We start from the raw sequence: 15,255 nt of genomic DNA on the forward strand, positions 1-15,255 counted from the left end.
CTTTCTCTACCATTAATCACCACGAGGGCTTACCCCAAATGCCAGTTAATTACAGCAACAAACATGGGCTGTAAGCATTCATCAATACCTCAAGTAGAAAGAAAGGAAGGCATAAGGACAAATTCCTCATTGATCCACATGTTTAATATATAGCACGTATGTTAAGAATTACATCTTAACACTGTGGCATGTTTCAAAAATAAAAACCAATTTGGGTAGTCTGAAAAAAGTTGTGTTTGAATATATATTGGTAGCAAGACAGTTTTATTGCTAGAGAAAAGTTACTAAAAAAAAATCCATAAAGGGTTATTTGGCTAAAATAGATACAGGAGTGAGAATTTAATTTGCTTGTACCCGGTCCTGCAAAAATAAAAAAAAATAATGAAAGCATATATTTATAACTCCGTGCCTGTCACATTTGGATTATAGAAACATTCATGCATCTGATCCAAAGTCCTCTAAAACCAGTCTCTCCCCAGCCTCTGGATCACATGTGTAAAATCAAACACACAAATAAATCTTTACCAGATTGTGTTGTAAATAACTATACTTCCTGCTCCACCCCATATCTAATAGCTCTAATCTCTTTCTATGGGCCTTTGCAGACACCATCTTAAAAAGACACTTCTATCAACTTCATCAAGCGGTCAAAAAGGAGCCTCCAGGGGCTGTAATCCTGCTCTGGCAGCTTGAAGTTGGGGGGGTCCCCTCACCTGCATCCCCCCTAGCGTCTGCCAGCTCCAGGTACCCACCCCCACCTTGCCCCGTGCACTTGGCATGGAAAATCTGGGCAGCCTCGCTGAGCTTTCCCACCGCCTAGCACGCACAGCCTTGTAAACCCTACCTCTCCCTTTCTGTTTTTATTTTCGCACCAGTGAGGGGGGGGGCGAAATACAAGATATTCATGTGCCAAACAAAGGATGGATCGGGTGTCAGCCGGCAATTGTCTCCGCTAAGGAGGCAACGTCAGGAGCTGGCGAGATCAAACGCTGGGAGGAAATATGGTTGTAATATTAATAAACACCTGTCTGGTATTACTGTACCTGCTGGACTTCTCCCGGCAAGATAATTAATCACCTAAACCTGGCAAAACAGTCTCCTAAGCCCCATCACCATATGCATTACAAGGTCAGCCTGAACCCGCTCCAAAACCAATGCTGGGGACCCCGCAAACTCCAGACATGGGCTTTTGAGTCAAGGAGAGCTGGCAGTTCCCATCATTCCACATGAGCTACATGAAGAAGGAAGGGCACCAGAGGGTGCGAGGCTTTCGGGGCACAGCTGCCCCCTTGCCCTCCACAGCATCAGGGAGGCAGGGACTTGGGCTCAGGGAAACACCTGGTGCCCGCCCCTGGAAGGACTTGTCCCCTCCTTTGTGTGCGTGGTGGTCTGAACTGGCTGGAGTGCTAAAACTCACTGGAAATACCATGTGCACCCTCCAGTTCCTTGGAGAAACTCTGTGGGATTACTTTAAACACATTATTTGGCAGGATTGGGGCCCGCCTTGGCCATCTAGTCCCTTTAGTATAAAAAGGCCACTCTCTTGGCCGGGCTGCAGCCCCCATGCTGACCTAGGGCTGCCAACACATGCTGCCCTCCCACTTTTATCTCGCTGTGCGGACAAACCCTGATTCGGTTACATAAATAATACTGTCCTGCTGGAAGCCATCCAGCCATTAAACCTCTTGATTCAGAGTTTAAGCCTGAGATCAGGATGAGGCCTAATGCGTGTGGAGTGGAGATTATCCCACATCTGCCAACCGTGGTACGCCGGCATCTGCCGAGCACCTGGCGGGGGTCACGGTCAGATCCACCCTACAGATCCAATACAGCAATTCCTATATTCCCTTCTCTTACTCAAGCGGCAGGACGTCATCAAACATGTATTTCTGAGACAGATTGGCCCCTAATTGGCAAGCATGCGCGGCAGCCCCAGCTGAAGACAGTATGTTAGCAGGAGGAGCTGTGCCCGGCTCCCGCAGCCCCCAGGCAGGACTGCTGCTGCTGCCAGAGGTGCAGAGCCTTGGTCCGAGCACCGCTGCCATACGACGCCTGCCCGGGAGTGGGTGTGTGCACGGAGGGTAAACCGCCTTTTGCATTCGTCTGATGTGGGGTCATTATCTCTTGAGAAATGACATGAAAAGGCATCTGCGGGAATTGAAACTAGCAAAGGATGCAGCTTAAGGGGAAAACTCACGCTGTTTCACCAGAGCCCCGGACTTTATCCATCCCCTCCATACCGCCTTATCCCATGCAAACGAGTGCTCTGTTAGCCCTTCCCCCTTCAGCTGCACACAGGAGCAGCGCAGGAGCCCCATGGCAGAGTAGTCATTAGCACAGAACCAGTGTCCTTTGTCTCCCTATGCACGCTGAGCATTTTTGTTTCACTTGCACATGCGGTCTTCCAGGCTTCTTTCTGCAGGTTCAAGCCCACAATAACTAACTCCCCTTCATCTGCGGTATAGTAGGCTGCAGCTATTGCAATAAAATAGCTGTGATCTTCAGCAACTGCAATAGAACATTGTCTTGAGCTCAATTTCCTTTTACAATAAAGTCTTGGCTTTGCCTCAGCATTTATGAAGTGGTGGGAGGCCGTTATCCATTGAAATTATCTCTTTCATATACTATACCATAAAAATATGGCCCTGTATGTGTAGTTGTATAAAGGTATTTGGCTGACTGACTGACTTTAACCACCCAAGAAGAGTAATAAGTTCAGTAATCCTCTGGAAATGCATAGCCTGGAGTGTGTTATTGCAGCTAGTACGCAGCGCACTCTACAAAAGCAAATCACAAAAACAATTAGATTTATGCATTTACAATCCTTGATTGATACAGCCTTGACATAAATCACAGAGCTAGAAAAATACACTGCTGGATTAGCAAACCACGTTATAATAGTGTGGCTTGCAATGCCATTTTGCTGAGATATTTACGATACCACCAAAATCAATGACAACCTTAAGCAAGTTGGTGTTGTTATAGGGCACTATGAATAGACTGTCCATCTAAATTTTTAGTGTGTACAGGACAATTGCAACCAGGTTATAACTTGTAGAGATATCTTGGGACAGATTCTTAGACTGGTGTCTGAGGATGGTCAGCCCAGAGAGCTCTAAAACTGCACTTGAAGAAAAAACTTTTATCAATGAGCAATAGGTGTATTCTGGTGCCTTTAATAGATAGGGGAGTTTGGTTGGGGTTTTTTTGGAAAATAGTACCTATAAGGGGCTACCTTGTTGTGGAGTAACTGTGTTGTGTTCACTGGTCTTCCTCGCCCAGTGCCCGAAGGGACAGGGAAAAAGATCTTCTTCAAGAGTGTAGCTTCGCAGAAATGGTGTAAGATGCAGAGCCTGGTGAAAGTCCTAGGAGGCTTCACAGTGTGTAATCAGACCGCTCTGAAGTTTGACCATGGTTCTTATCGCTACATGAGCAACTCGGCAGCCGGGACATTATTCATCGGGAAGCATTTCTGCAGAGCATTATTGTTAGTTCTCCTTCACACTGCAGCTCCCGTTGCTCACAGCACAGTATTCTTATTGTATCCCTCTATCTCTACAGAAGTGAATGATCAGCAGGAGTGCAGACTGAAGGCTTTTCTGGACCCACAATTAAATATAATGATGGCAAACTAGAGGGGGTAAATTCTCCCTGAGGCCATCGTACACAGAGAGCGAACATTAACAAAGATATTGACTGAAGGAGCAGCTATCTTCCAAAATAAGAATACTACTTTTATTATTGTTTATGTCAACCTGAACAGCAGTGTTTCAATATCAGCCATCTTAAGGCTTTGAGAAGACAGCAGGAAGGAGGGGAGCAGGTGTATTGTATGCTGGTTTCAGAGCGCTCTATAATTACATGAGAACATTTTAAGGAACAAGTTGATTAAAAAAAAATCAGAGCGCTTATCCTGACCAAGTCACCAATTATCCAGTAGTCAGAAGAGCAGTGTATCCAGGGGGTTGCTACTTTCAACGTCAGCTGTGTGAACCAAAGTTTTACAGGAGGAAATAAAACTATTGCTGGAAGAAATGATCAGAAGAAAAAAATCACAAGTAGATATTTGGAAGTTGGTCCGTTACCTGGGTGAATAAGCAGGACAAGATGCCAGTCCATTTGAGGCCGCATCCTCTAGTTCATACATAGCCTTTAAAACTGTCCAGATTGTTTACAGTTCCCAATAAGTATCTCCTGTATTCAAGATCAGTCACAGCTTTTGACTCCTGGTTTTGAGAGCAAATAAATGGTTGTCTGCATTGAGGGTGAATTAGACAGGGACTATGTGAGATAAGAGATTGGCTGGGTTTCCGCTGTTGTGGACTTCAGCCAAAGAAGGAAGGATTATCACTACTAATGCAGCATGGGACTTTGAGATGGTCTATCAGCTGGAGCAGAAGAAAATGTAATCCAAACTCGAAACGCTAAAGGGAGGTAACTAACATGGCCTGACTTCGACAGTGTCTGAGCAGGGGTTCTGCTGGAGATAGCCTTTTCAAGCCTATGCTAAACTGTTCTTTCTCCACAATTTATGCTTCCACACGAACATTTGAAATTTGGCCTGCAGTGTGAGGTAAACGATGCACTTTCCTCCCTTTCTTTTTCTTCTGCCAGAGTACAGAACCCTGAGGAAGGGGAAGGATTTTACCAGTAAATTTATTACTGAGTCAAATCTCTTTGCACAAATACAGCCCCACAGCCAGCATAAATCAACATGTTCCCTCAGAGTTGCATTGCTTTGCTCTGCTGATGATCCAGTCCAAGAAGAACAGGAGAAGAAAAAAAATAGACACTTCTGATTGGCAGGAGTAGAAGCAGCTTAGAGTAAAAAAGGCCGAGCAAATAGAAAGTGTTGCTTATGAACTTTGTGGATTTTCTCAGTACTTGCTTGTAGAAGCCCTGCAGGTCAGTTTTGAGTAGTTGAGAACTGCAGCATGGGATCAATTAATCTAGTACTGCATTTTGGGGAGTAGTTTATCAATCAATTTCTTTACAAAACAGCCTGACAATAATTTTATATTCCAATCATTCCACTGAATTTGTATAGAATAGAAATCCTGCAGCCATCTCTGTTACTTTTAATCCCCTGGCTTCACTACCCTGGTTAGGAAGCTTGATGACTGTAATGTGTCAGTGTAATCAAAAGTAAGCACTTCAGTTCTTGCTGAAGAAGACATTCTTAATACGATTTGATAGCTTGAACGTTTTTGTTTCTGGACAATTTTACTATGTGAAAACGGTCTGCCTCGTAATAGGTGTGGTCAGCGAAACTGTGCACAGAAAAGATGCTTTGCGCGGTGCCTGAATGCCAGTGCTCAGCTGATGGAGATGCTGTCTCTCCATCCTCCACACATAGATGTGTCTGAGGCTGTTTTAAGAGAGCAGGTCAGATAAGGATGGAATACAGCCATTTCCTATAACGTAACGCAGTCAGAAAAATCCACAAAGCCAGTTTTTAACGCCCTTTTTTATAGACGCTTGGCCTGTCTGCTTCAGCCAGGTTCCATTTGTGGAGCTTTTCTATCTTAATGACAGTCCCAAGAGTAACTTCAGCTGTCTCACCAGTATTTCCTCAGGAATTGTGAAGGAGCTTCCCAATTTTGTGGAGACTTAGGCCACGAGTCCCTCAGAAACATGGGCTCTGGCAGTTTTCCAAAAAGCTATAAACATAACACATCTCTTGCTGCAAAATCAGTGATTTTCAGAGCTCAGATAGACTGTGTACAGAGAACTGGATCTCATGATCAGGAACGTGATGGCCCCTGAGCTGCCCCTGTGTGCGGCAGCAGTGGCTTGGTACCCCATGGACCCAAAGGGGGTGGGAGCATTCTCCATCCTAAAGAAGGTAAGCAAGGCAGGGGTCCTTGTGCAGGTTGTAATTGCTGTGATATTATTTAGAGGCATTGCCCAAGAACCGTGCTAGAAACAAACCTTGAATGCACACACTGCTACAGAGTCCTACTTTGTCCACTGAAATACTGAAATATCTTCCCTTGACCTTTGATGGGAGATATTTCCCAATTTGCTCATCATCTTCCAGTCAACTTGAGAGCTGTGGTCAAATAAGCCTTAGACCAGGTTGGTAAATCTACTTAGTTCTTTCAGAACCTGAAGAGATACTGTTACTGTACACTAATGACATACATCTACAAATACCTCGCTATGTCGCTATGTCTATAAATTAATGAGTTCCCATTTACCTGATCATGTAAAGGAAAAAGCTCAGGTAATCACATATTGCAATCAGTTTTCAGGATTTGACTCCCAAGAGCTGATACTTGCAGAAAAAAAAGAAGGAAATAAATGAAACAATTGATTCTGAGGACATAAAGTTTCATTGAGGGGCACTGCAGTGGCCAGATGTAGGCACTTCACTGCTAGAGGAAGAATAAATTTTGGATAGGCTTTTATTACACATGAGGCAAACGGCTTTACTTTCTCTGTTCAACACAAATACGCAAAGCCTGCCTTTGTACCGCAGTGCTACCACTCTCTTGGCAGCAATATTAAAGAGGTCCCCTTGCTTTGTTGGATATTAATACCAGGCTGCACTCTGAAATGTGATTTTAAAAATAGAAAGAAAGTTAATTGTTGCTGGGAAATTTTAATTGAGGCTGATTAAAGGAAGCAACAAAATATATTGACTACTAAACCTCACTTCTTGTTTTAAGTGTGACCTGTAATGGACTCCCCCAAATCATTACGTGGTCCCTCTAAGCATTCCAGGTTTTTCATTTGAAATTCATTAACTGTTTGTGTGTCTGATTTTTGGGGGTTTTTCTGAAAAGTTTTATAGTCACAGCTGCACTAGTTATGGATAGGTTTATAGTGCCTTGCCCATCAACTGGCCCACATGTCCAGTCCAGTTTGTTTGATACCCTACCTTTCACAAGCGTTCAGCAGTTCTGGAGGTGTTCTTATAAAGCTGCCAGTAAATGTACCAGCTGGGCTCGTTTATGTACACGAGCAGCCTCATTCCAGCAAACTTACAAAAAGCTAGTGGCAGTAAATCTGTGGTCAGTCCATATATGTACTTTAAAGTATTTTTTTACACTTCTGAAAAGAAAATAATAAAATATTGCTAAGCTTTTTAGTAAGTTATATGTGGTCTTCAGAAGAACTTGGATACTCCGTGGTGAACAAACAACCTTCTAAGAGTCCCTTTTTCTTTGCAGTAAATTCTTTATGCTGTGCAATTAAAGCTGTTAGGAAAGTCTGCTCTCTTAGAAGCACACTGATGGACTGCATTTTTGTAGAAAATCATGTGAACAAATTGCTCATTATTTTCTTTTGTGACTGTTGCAGGTGCAACACAAATAAAGGACTTCTTGAAGGCTGCAAACACCTTCACATTGCCCAGGGAGGTTTGGCGGTAAACAAGGTTCAGATTTAAAAGGTTCAGATGACTGGCAGAATGAGAAGGTTGCAGGCAAGCCACCGTGAATAATACACGCAAGAGTAACCTCAACAAAAATTAGCACAGGTGAAAGGACTTCCAAAGGAAGGGAAAAAAAAATAATAAGAAGAAATGAGGTCTTTTTTAGTATTTCCAGATTTACTCTGAGAGAGATCCTCAGCGTAATGAGAGAGGATGTCAAGCAAGGGAACCACTTCTCCCTGACTGTGCTGGCCCACCTGCCAGCATCGTGCTACTCGGAAGATACTCTTTCCTCTCTTTTCCCATCCTTTTTCTGGATCTACTCACAGCTCTCCTGCTCTGTGTGTCAATGTCTCAGTGCTTCTATCAGTTACTGCAAGGTTTTATTAATGTTTACCAAAAGACATTCCAGCCAATGCCATCTGAGAAGCTTCCTGCTATGAGGGATTTTACCTCAGCACTTCCAGTAAAAGCAAGGTCCCCATGATTTCTACTTCTTTAGGATAACAGGAGCTTTCAGCTAACCACAAGTGTTATCACTAGTTTTCAAATTAATTAATTATTTGACAGCATGTCTATTGAATAAAAGTTATAGCTTCATAGCAACAGTGGACTTTCCTGCTTTGTGTTTTACCACAGGAATACTTACGGTGTGTGTTGCTGTCTCCTCTGCTACTCTACAGACCAGTCTTTATAGCTTTTCCTATGAGATAAGGAAGTGGGTTCAAACTTCAGCAAGGAATATATCTGGGATCTTACCAGGATAGCTATCGTGGCTCTCCTTTTCCAGACATAGTCCTGTTGCAATAAAAGGATACACATTATTGTACTATTGTACAATATAATACTATCGTATTATACTAACACCCATTATTGGTATCTGTGCTCCTATGCAGTCCTAGGACAAGTTTCTTCTCTGACAGTTCACCTTGCCTTCATCGTCCCTAGTCTAGAACTTGTTTTGATGGTTACCACCAACTAAAAAGAAAAGGGTTACAACCTCCATATGGTACACTGCAAAATATAAGAAGCATTATGAAATGAAACTCGGAATTTCCTAAAGCAACCTAATACTCACTTTGGTTTGGGGATGTATTTTTGACTTTATTAAAATGTATTTGCTGCAAGCAGCTGTCTCGTGTTCTGGGAGCCCTTTCCAATGCTTCAAATTTCATAGCAATTAACAGTTGCAGGGAACAGTCAAAATACAGCACTGACGACCCGTATGATCATAAGTCTTTCCTAAACCCGCAGCTTGTAAGTCATGGAAATTCATGCTCTAGGAAGCTTGGAGCCAAGCTGACCTGAGGGCATGGAGGTAACCAGCTGTGCTGCCAGAAAAGTGACCTGAGTCAGGGGCTATGGTTGAGCCTACAGACCCTCAAGCGTCTGCCCTGATGTTCATGCTTCACGGTTAATACAGTCATCGGTTGCCTCCTGCTCATCACTTGCACGTCCAGGGACAAAATCTTCTTCCCCAGCTTCCCAAAAGAAGGAAAGGAATGCTTCTCTCTGATTCTCATTTCTTAAATAGCACCAGTAAATCTGTATCAGTTCAAATTCTTGTTACCTGGTCCCTTCATTAAAAGTGTAGGAGAGGTGGCAGAGAGTTGTTTTTCTGTGTCAACATTCCGTTTCCTCCCAGCAGGAGAAATGACTTGGCAATTGGTTTCATCAGGTGGAGAACACATTGCCCACACATTGCACTCAGATTGTGCCCTAACAAACAGTTCAAAAACATTTCCAACATTACGCCTCTTGTATGGTTATTTACTGCAGAGAAAATCAATAGGTTCTCATTCTCTCTTAATTTCTTAAACCAAGCTAGTTGGCTTTAACATTAACCTCCTTTTATTTATCTTTCTGCCAAACTGAAGGGATTTGACCTGAGGTGTGGAGCTAGACTTTTCATATCTTCTTACTAGTGCAATGTTGTTTGGGGACTAGTTATGTTATTGTAGAGAAATGCAATACAAACTTTATGTAGAGAAATACACTTTATGTGTATGATATTAAGGGGGCAGCGTCTAGACAGAGATTGGGTGCCTGTAGACTTGTGTCTACTACAGGGGTTGATAGAAAAATTAAATCTCTTAGTAAAGCTTTCCTAGAAAACCACATAAGCATTAATGGCTTTATTTATGGCACTAATATTTTAAGCATAACATAATTGTGACTTCAGACATTTAGAATAGCAAATGAGTCAGGGCTTGATGCATGACTCCTACGAGGAAATGCAATAGACTGTCTTGTTGGTGTTTAGTTGTTGGGTTTTTTTTTTCCTGTCTTTAAAAGAATACCTCTTATTCTGCTTATGTCATTAACAGAAAGGTCATCAACTATGGCTATTACTGATATTTTGTTCCTAGTTTACTGTGAATTTTTAAACGCTTATGTGGTGAGCAAATTAGCTGCTGAAGAGCAGCCAGCAGTGGCAGGTGAGCATGGCAGGGGATGTCAGAAGTGATTGAATTTTGGAAATGGGATGGCTGTCTTAAAATAGATCAACAACATGAGTCATAAAGAGATTTCAGGGAAACTCTAACTCCTACAGTTAGACAGTGAGGTAGAAACCTCTGTAGGGTCCCAAAGCTGAATCCAGAAAACGTCAAGGTTGTGAGTATTGGAAAAAGTCAGTAGAACAGGCTGTCAATGGCTTTGCACTTTTTACATTAGCACATAACATACATACATTACAAGGCACATTACTGTGCTTTATCAGAGTATATGAAAATACTTTTTGTAGACACAGTAAAAAACATTGATATTTGTGCCTCATGTTTGAGAGGACAAATTCTGAAGAGCCAAAGAAACTATGCTGTATTTGAACAGTTTTGTTTTGTGTGGAAGTGTGGACACTGAAAGAAATTGTAAATTTGAGAAACCTGAAAATGCCGTTAAACACATGTTTACATTTTGGAAATATTACAAGAACATAGCAGCGAGCTGCCTGTCCAGAGACCAGGTCTTACAGAAGGAAACCAAAAAAGATCTACAAAAGCTTAATATGAATAAGATGCCTTCCTTAAAAGCCTAATATGAATAAGATGCAAGGGGCAATTTGCTCCAAGGTCAGCATGACTTTAACTTAAATGTCAGCGTAGTAAGATCTGTAGCCAACATTTTCAGAAGGGGCCATTGATTCGGGCTCTGTTCAGAGCATTACCTCTGTAGCCGAAGTTCAGCATGGCACTATGTGGCATCCCAAACCAGCATCTGCATTTGAATCTCATTCTTATTATTCTTTCAGAAAATTCACTGCAGTGTAGGGGCTGTTAGATCATAGTTCTTTTCGTCATTATTACTGACTTGTTAACATGTCTCTCATGCAACTTCTGCTGTAGTAGATCTAGCGTTTATTAATGTGACATAACCTGGAAAACATTTTAGCTTTTTTTCTTCTCTTGGCAAGAAAACACTCCCATTCTGGGATGAAAAGATAACACAAATGAAACCAGACAAGGATCATTACATTTGCTAATCTGAAGTGAGAGTTAATGTTGTACTCTGGACTAGTTCTAAAAAAAAATGCAGGGTTTTACTCCATTTTCAGAACAACACCTGCATCTGTTGAGGTGTGGAGAGAGGGAAAGGATCAACACTGATTTTCCAGTCTCTTTTATGGAATAAACGTAGCGCTGTCATGTTTTGCAGCTTAACGATTTAAGGATTTGCATGTCACTACATCTTGTCCACTGTCACTTTGTTAAAATCAGAGTGCAAGAAAGCAAGAGAGGGCTCATTAATTACTTCGGCTTCTCAGTAGTAAGACATGCCTTTGATTTTAAATTTTTATTTAAAAATGTAAAGCAAAGTTACTAACTTTTGCTAGACTGTAAGGACAAAGGGCTCCTTCTCACTCTGGTGAGCAAGGGAGCAGTGAAATATATTGAGCCAGAGCGCTCGCTGTTACATTACTCATTATTGCTGGGACTAACTGGTTACTGATCCCAGTGGTTGGTAAACTGAGATGAGTTCAAGGCCAGCCCACACGTCCTTGCTTGTATGCTACTCTTTAGCTTTTGTTGCTGTCCAGAAAATACACTGGGCCTTTCTGATGCCGAGGGTTACAATGCAAAGGCACTCTTAGGACCTGGCGTGCTCCCCACTGCTCTGCTCTTTGTGAAAGAAGTGTCGTCTGGTGCCCAACATTGCAGACGACACTCACAGCTGGAGTCTTGCGTTATTCATGCCTGAATAAAGCTGTATGATGGGAAGATTGTGACACAATTGCACAGCACTGGCTCTAGGTCTTGGGTGCCCAGAAACCTGGGAACGGGAACTGCAAGGATGGACCAGAAAGGGAATGTGATGCTGGTGGTCTGCCAGTCTCACTCCAAATCAGCTCTCGCAGCACAAGCACTGAGGTGAATGAGTTTATATATTGCAAGACAAAAAAACAAAACCAAACCAAATCAGAGCAGCTCTTTTGCTTAGAAACAGAGCTACAGAGGTAAGAGGGAGCAACCCGTATTGCTACTGAAACTTCAGATGAGATCCAGTGGGCACTTCCTAAAAATGCAGTTCCTTGGTTGGCTTAAACTGATCAAAGTGTATTTTGCTGCTGGAAAGGGTGCTACTGCCATTTTGCCTGCCTCTGCCCACGTGCTTCCATGTCCTCCACGCAAGGCTGTCTTCAGGTTACCATGTTCTCCCTGAAGTTGTATTGAAATTTGATATCTCTAACTCCCGTTCCCGTCTTTGAAGCTTCATAAATTAGGTAGTTAATCAAGATGACTAATTTTAATGTGTCTTCCCATGAATTACCTACTGTCTTCCATCTAACCTTCAGAACGCTAATATATTGAAGGTATAACTCGGATGAGACATGACCTAGAAAGACTAAACAAAACACATCAGCTACAGTCTAACATTCAACTCATCTCAAGGTAAATTTTTTATTCACCGTGAAGAAAATGCTCTCTGTTCTCTGGGTTCCAGCATCACTGTGTAAATTGCCATACACTGAAAATCATATATTCAGTTTGGAAGGGACCTCTCCTCATCTGGTTTAACCTCTTCCTAAAAGCAGGGCTGTCGTAAAAGTTGGATTGCTCAGGGCTGTGTCCGGCTCTGTTCTGAATATTTCCAAGAACAGAGAATCCACAGTCTCTCCAGGCATCTGTCCCAGTGCCTGGCCACTCTCATGGTGGTAGTTATTCTTCCTTTCATCTAAGTGGAATACCCCTTGCTGCAGCTTGTGCCTGTTGCCTCTTGACCTTGCAGAGATGCTCTTCTGAGAAGAGTCTGGATCCATCTTCGGTATTCTGCAGCTACCCTGTAGGTAGCTGCAGGAAGCATTTAGAGACCTAAGGCTTCTCCAAGCTAGACAGATTCAGGTCCTCACCCTTTACTCGCACACTGTGTGCCACAGCCCCCCAAACCACACATGTAAGTGATCAGCTGCGCTTTGTGCAAACATGTGAAAAGCATCAGGCGGTTCATTACTAGGTCTTGAATGAGACTTGACACAGAAGTAGGTAAAGAGCCTTGGATTCAGGGTGAACATTGCCAGACAGAGGGACATGTGATAATGCAAAGGGGGATCGTGCTCCAGAATATGTTACCCAAGTTCTCTTGTCTTGTGCCAACACAACACCTGGGCCCTCTGCCTTGTCACCCCTTCCTACAGCACCTCACAATCGCAGGAACAGATTTTTGCACATGCTCATGGAAGAAATCTGTTTTGAGAAATACACGGGGCAGTATGGCAGTCGCCAATGTGAATTTGGGCAGGATGAGACAGAATAGACATGGAACTGCTGGCAATCTGCTGTTTTGCTGTGAACAAGCAGGGATCTCCTGATCTCCTGTCTATAACCTCATTTAACCTCTCTGGAACATTAAATATTAGACAACTGGAAAATCCTGAACGTCCCCATAAGTATTTTGCCTTTAACCTGTTGGTGGGTCTGATTTTATTCACTTTTAAATAAGACCAGGTTTGCCTTATATGAGGAGCTAATACGATAACTAAGCCCATTTTCAGCACAAGGGTGCAAATATCTTTTTCATTGTTCATTCCAAGGCTTCCAGAAGAACCACACTGTGCAAGAGGCATTCAACGTCAGTGTTTTGGGGGGCTCACCGTTAACGATCATGGCTGTGGATAAAAGACTGGTTGGCAAGTGATACTCTGTCACCCACTGTTGTGTCATATCCAATATCTTACATTAAGGAGGCTTTAGGGGAAATAATAATAATTTTGAGGGGAAAAAAATTAATAGAAGTAGAGGTTTGGCAAAAATAAATGTTTTATCAGAAACAGCCCTTGCCAAGCATAACATTTTCTCAGGAGCCAATCTTGGCAAAATGAATGTTTTATCAGGAGCAGAAGTTTGGAAAAAGTAACATTTTATCAGAAGTGGAGACTTAACAGAAAACGCCTTTTTATCAGGAGTGAGGACCATGGCAATTTAAGGAGAAATGCTTGCTGAAAGTGGAGTTTTATCAGGCGTTTTGCTTGAGGAAAATAGTGTTTCATGAAGGGCAGGAACTTTCCAAAAATAATGTTTTATTAGGGGGAGGAGATGGATGAAAATAACATTTTATCAAAAAGAAGGGGGGAGGGATGGATTTAGTGAAAGTAGTGTGCTAACAGCTTCTACCTTCCAATATGGGAAGCTTTGCTCCTGGAAAAACATTATTTGCACACTGAGTGCTTGCCCTAGCTAAAATGCTAGTTTTGACAAGCTGTGCTCCTGATAAAATGTTATTTTTGGCAAGCCCATCTCACAAAGAGATGTTTTCAGAAAGCTCTCTTCAGAGAGAAGATGTGCAAATTGACTATAATACCTGCAGCAGAGCCAGGTACCTCTGTGAGCCAGTTTTCATCTGTTTATTAGCTCTCCATGGTTTCCCTTCTGCCTTTTGCTTTACAGTGATGATGTTGATGCACAGCACTTTGGATCCTGAAACACCACTCTGCTTCCAAATGTAGGCCTCCTTCATCATCTTGTTTCCCTCGGCTGCTCACTGACTCAGACTGGTTGACTCTTCTCCAACTGTGTGTTACGCATCCTTTCCCACTGGGGCTATCTCCCCACACCTGGAAGATTGCTTATGCCTTGTTTCTAACTTCTCCAGTCAGAGTTTGACACCACTGGGCTTAAAATGTCCCTGAATGCAGTGAAGGACCCAGTGGCAAAGGTCACATGGAAAGATCTTCACTGCGTCCTTTTCTGGCGGTAAGGGGCTAATCACAAAAGACAAAATCTCTTACAACATGCACTCTCACAAAGAGGGGCAGGAGAGAGGAAGGAAATGATGGGTCGAGTCACTTAATACATCTCCATTTCTCATTACATCTCGAAGTCATACTGTACAATACATTCATGCGCTCCCCAATGGAGTTCTTGGCAAATACCCATGTCAGGAGTCTCCCATACATGTTATCTGTAGGTATCATCACTATGAAGGAACTAGGATCATGAATGGAGGACTAGAGCCTCTTAACAATTTGTTGCTTGAATATAAAAGTTGAGATGGCATGCAATAAACTGGAACAGGAGAGCATCAATCACTACGACCAGACGGATGGGATTCTCCATGGACATTGCAGGAATTTGCAGGGCATCATCAGAATCACTCACTGTTTATTTACAATGTCTCTGAGCACCACTGGGAAACCATGAGAAAGGCTGATTCAATAGCTATTTTTAAGAAAGGTGACAGGTGTGAGCTGGTTATCATAGGCCACTCTGTTGTCCTCCCTTCCAGGTACTGTAAGACACTTGCAACAGGAATGGAACGGCTAGTTATTTTGAGAAGGGAGACTCTGAAGCTGATTTCAACTTGAGGTCTTCTTTTAAGGCTGTAAGAGAAAATGTCCTGTAAGGAACTGGTGAATGAAAATGGACAAGCATATGTGGTGCAGT

Source organism: Rissa tridactyla, chromosome 3 (assembly GCF_028500815.1).
Source record: "Rissa tridactyla isolate bRisTri1 chromosome 3, bRisTri1.patW.cur.20221130, whole genome shotgun sequence".
In the NCBI taxonomy this organism is placed as follows: Eukaryota; Metazoa; Chordata; class Aves; order Charadriiformes; family Laridae; genus Rissa; species Rissa tridactyla.